Source organism: Populus nigra, chromosome 1 (assembly GCF_951802175.1).
Source record: "Populus nigra chromosome 1, ddPopNigr1.1, whole genome shotgun sequence".
NCBI classification, from domain to species: Eukaryota; Viridiplantae; Streptophyta; class Magnoliopsida; order Malpighiales; family Salicaceae; genus Populus; species Populus nigra.
The window spans coordinates 3,973,604-3,978,842 of NC_084852.1; the positions used below are offsets into that span (position 1 = coordinate 3,973,604).

A 5,239-nucleotide genomic window follows, 5' to 3' on the forward strand; every position below is an offset into this window, starting at 1 on the left:
AGTGCAATGAAAATTGTGTTGTCATTGTAGAAGAGAATGCCAAATCAAAAGGGAATAATTTCCAGAAGCATAAATCGTGTAAAAATAAATAAATTACCTGCTTTATTTTATTGATAATATCTTTATCGGTAAATTTAATATATTATCAACACGAAAATCATATATAATATCATTAATATTTTTATATGTGCTCATATTAATTTATCCTAAAAACCGTTGTGATCTATTTTCAAAAATATTTAGAAAAGAGAAAGAAAGAGAGAGAATTTGTGTTATACATACACACGCTTTTCACTATAATTGTCTAAAATATCAATGTGATTTTTATTATTATAATTTCTTGAAGGCTGCTAACTTTATATTCTTATTTTACTATATTCAGTTTTTTCATTTCGTAAATTGGATTAATATGGAAACATAAAACATAGAAGTACAAGATAATTTCTGATAGATTAGTCAGAAAATCATTCAAGTGTATATTCTATTGTTACAAGAATTCAATACAAAGTTAATATTGACCACTCATATTTTCTTGCATCCTTGCCATTACCTACATAAAGCTATTACAAAGTATCTAAAATAATCTGAGTAATTTTATCATTCATTCTATCCTGATAGATAATATATAGTACTTACTAATTTATCTTCTTTATTTTGTAAGTTTAATCTCTGTAAATGAAACTGGCAGCATCTAGCAGTGGCATGATCTCTATGATTATCCATGATTATGACGTGGCTTTGGATTACCGAAACCGGAAGTGTAAAGCATATATATATATTGCAACAAGGTGACTAGTAAGTAGTGACTTTGGATGCATCTTCTTTTAATGGAGCTCCACTTAATGTAAGGGAAACTATTCAGGAAGCAAATTGTTGAAGCCGAAGGCAACAGTCTTGCTCAAGAACTAGACATCCTGAGCGAGTTGCTAGTAATGAAAACTGCAGCTGCAGTTAATCCATAAACAGGAGGTTTGCTGGTAACTGGAGGTGCTGGAAACTCACATGCAACAGTTTCCAAGGAAGTTGCCGAATTCTTCCTTGAAATGGGGATTGAATATGTTAAGCTTGCCAGCTCGCCAAGGTTTCAGAGGATGCTCAGTGAACAAGGAGAACAATGAGAGATTTCCACTTCTGATGAACTAGAAGTTGGGGTTCTAGAAGAGCAATTCAAGGATGTGCAAGAAAATGCCGACCAAATTACTCGAACAACAAGGGCAACAAACCAACCAGATGGATGAATGGATAGATGAAAATGATCGATGCCTGGTCAATTTCTTGCAAAGAAATAATGTCTCCCACATTAGAACCTACGAAGAAGGCATCATATCAATTACGCTACTGAGAGGCACAATCGCATTGAATATGCCACTCCACTTCCACCTTGCCATCCCAAGCCTCATTCTGGTACTGCAAGAGCGAGCTGATTAACTTTAACTGAAATTCACTATATTTCAAACACAGTAAATATATCTGCTACATTAATATCCTCAAATTAAACTCCCTTGTTAAATTGTGAATTTACATAAATAAATAAATTTATGCATAATTGACCTTTGAAACAAATATTATATATTAGAAATTTATATATGCTAAGGGATAAAATTGCAAGATTGGACTCATAAAAGCCCCTTTTGTTAGGATCTACAAGGCATTAAGTCATTCATCATACAAAAGTATCATTCACACATGTTCCAATTAGACATGAAAATAAAAGATTAATTCTCAATTTAACAACAGTACTCTAACAAAACTCTTAGTTCTTGTAATTTTATTTTAAATTTATGGAAAAATCAATTTTCAAAAGTGCAAATTTTGAAGAATTCAAAATTAGATAAGCTAGTTTTTAAACTCTGTAGTTAATTACAAATAATTAACAAAAACAAAAACAAAAAAAGAAGAAAAGAAATTAACCAATACAAAGCCAGATGCAATACCTACGCTTGATCCAAGTCAACCTGAAGCGCGGTGCAAAATGATGGATGTCCATTTGCTCTCCATTGTCTTTAGCTCCAAAACCTGAAGAAAATAAAGTATTATTCCTTTTTAAATCTTTATTGACCAGAACAAAAAAGAAATAAAGAGAACAAAAGAAACAAGCACAAACCTTTGGAGTTTGATTTGGTATATACTCAAATTGATAAAAGAGAATTGTTTTAAGCTCTTCTTCCTCATCATCTCCATCTTCTTCTTTTCTAACTATCTCCATTTTTTTGTTAAAAACAACGCTTCTAATTAGAGTTGGGATTTTTTTTAATGTATATGAGAGATTATATAGGCCTGATTCATCCTCTCATTAGGGTTTTCCTTGATACACGGGTTCACATGCTTTCTCTCTTTTCTAAGTATACGTGGGACTGCCAACTTAAGAATTATCGAAATTTGCGTACTCTTTTGTAGTTTCCTTGTACCACGCGATTGCTAGCGTTGGATAAGCATAAGAGTAATGACTCCAATGGAAACTTATGTGGACAGGGTTAGGGTTAGGTTAAATCCAATCCAACTATTATTTTTAAATTGATGGTTTGACTCCATTCTTGTCATAATACAGCAATATAATCTATTTTGAAATTAATCATTTGATTTTTTTCTATAAGAAAATAATTACCAATTTTAAAAAAAGTTATAGCTAAATCCAAAATCAATATGATAAATAATATTACTAATAACTTAAGGGCTCATTTACAAGTACGAATATGGAAAGGTTTAATCCTATCCCACCATCAAAGTTTGTTTTGAAATTTCTTATCTATTTTTTTTGTTATTATAGCTTTGTCCAATTGAATAGGATTAGGTTTAATTAAATCCAGTTATTTTAAAATTTTCTTATCTTATCTAAATGTTTTGGATATTTTCTTTATCTTATCCCGTTTAATTTAAAAAACAAGTAAATAAAATTAGAGTTTAAATTTAATTTGTACAGGCAAGACAAATATTTCATTTCTGAAATGTAATTCTATATTTATATATGTGCTCAGTGGTGTTCTATACATTATAATATGTACTGTCGGCGTTTCAAAATAGAGTTGTCACTACAAAACAGAGTGAATAATAATTTATTGTTGAAAAGAAAAGAAATTTGGTTAAAAAAAAAGACTTAATGTTCCAATATTTTTTTAGGATTTTTGGTGATAGACAATTTAAAATAAAGTTGATTTAAAAAAAAAAAAGATTTTTGTTGCTTTTATGGAAGTAAGCTAATTTATTTAATACTAAAAAAACATTTCACATGTAATTCACAATTCCAAATATTAAATATAAGGGGATAAAAAGATGTAGGGAACTCAAAATTAATTGTAAGATGATCTTTCAAAATTTTGAAAATTTATTTAACTTAGATTAATTAAGACTATGTTTGGCAAAACGCGAAAAAAAAAACATTTTAATCAAGCAATTTTAACCATGATGTTAACTGAAAACCGAGCAACACCAAAAACCTACACGAATCTTATTAATCATGAACTTCGTCCAAATCACATACAAAATCAAATGAAACAACACAAACTCAAATATAGTTGTGCAGGCTTGTTGGGCCTAAAACCCAAATTCAGCCTAGCTGGTTGGGTCTACTGAAAGCCCAACAAAATCTTTATCTTTTTTTTAAAAGAGGGCTAGACCCAGCCCCGCTGTATAGGCTGGGTTGAAAGTCCAATTCAAGGCCACCTTTTTCTTTTTCTTTTTTTTTCTCTCTGATTTCTTCTTTTCTTTTTATTTTCTATCTTTTCTTTTTTCATTTGTTTTTTTTCTCCTAGTGAGGGGCTATTTATAGGGGCAAGAAGGAGCTTACACCACCCTATTGTTGTCCATAACATGCTGAAGGGTAGGGTGGCGAAGTGACCACTTTGCAGCTGCTCTAGGGCTGGCCACAAGACCTGTTTTCTCTACTCACCTCGGGCATAATGGCAAGCCATAAAAGGGATGTGGATTGTCGTGGTATGGGGGACATAGAGGAGAGAGAGGGAGCTAAAGCACACTGCAAAGGGGGGGAAATAACCCTCCTTCCCTGCCTATATAACCAGTCCAAGGGAAAAATATGTTACACAGTACCATCAAAACAACATCGTTTCGTTCTTTCAAACAAAATGTGTCGTTTTATTTTACTAAAATGGTGTCATTTTGGCACTTGAAGAACAAAATAGCCTTCAGAAATCCGATCTCTAAATTAGTCAAATTTTTATTTTATCAATCAGGTCCTTGATTGAGATTTTGATTTTAAGAATCAATTCAATTTTATCATTGTCAAGCTCAAATGTTAGCCTTAAATTTTGCCATCTTTTTCATTTTGGTCCTTAACAAACAACATTTCTTCAATTTGGCTCCTGATTCGATCAATTTAAAGCCCTATATTTAAGCGTCTTTTCCAATTTGATTCTTGGTTTTGGATTTCTTCACTCAAGTTCCTAATTACCCATCAAACTTCAATGTTTATGCAATTAAGCCTCTAATTTGACCAAATTAACTCTTAAAAATTGCATTTCGATCCCGAAACTTTAATTTCTTTCAATTAAAGACTAAATTGACTTAAAAATCATTTTTTTTGGAAATTAAGCCCTTTATAAATTAAATTAAACCTTCAAAAAAATCTAACTAAGTCCTTAAATATCCAATTTTGAATTTCTCTTCCTCAATTTAAATTTTCTTTGCTAATAGGGCTTTCATCAGTAAAAAATATAGTGTTAAATTTCAATCTTTGTATATTTGATCTTCATCAACCAATCTTTGGCTATTTTCTAGGAGTTACGGTATCCGCTTCTCACTTATATATTTTTTTTTCTTCCAACAATTTTTTGATTGTTTTTTGTATTTTCTCCCCCCTTTCTCATTTTGTGTAGGGACACCAAAAAAACAGGTAACAACAGGTGTCCCCTCTTTACAATACTTATGAAGTAAAGACTGGTTAAGTGCTTTGCATAGTAAGTTTTGTAAAGATAAACAAATTGTTTTGCATAGTTTGGTTGACTTGAAACTCTATCTTTGCAGTAGTCCTTTTCAACTAGAACTACGAACAAAACTATGTATAGTTGGTTATCATGAGATCCCAATTTAAAAAACAATTCGGCTAACCTGAGATCTCAATCCAGCGACCCCCTTTAACCAGAATAAAAAAATGAACAACGACTCAGCTAACCTGAAATCCCAAAATGACGATTCCTTTTAACTAGAATCAAAATCTAAAAAATAGTTTGGCTAACCTGACATCCCAATCAAACGATCTCCTTTAACCAAAATCAAAATATTGAAC

At 31.3% G+C, this 5,239-nt stretch overlaps 1 long non-coding RNA gene across 1 annotated transcript; it reads right to left on the reverse strand.

The window, feature by feature from the left end:
• Window positions 1-431: 431 nt before the first annotated feature.
• On the reverse strand, window positions 432-2,372 carry LOC133681162 (uncharacterized). The gene is made up of 3 exons (XR_009836428.1): window positions 2,105-2,372; window positions 1,935-2,016; window positions 432-1,407 (listed from the first exon to the last, which is right to left on the reverse strand). It is a non-coding gene; the product is annotated as an uncharacterized LOC133681162 (long non-coding RNA).
• Window positions 2,373-5,239: the final 2,867 nt, after the last annotated feature.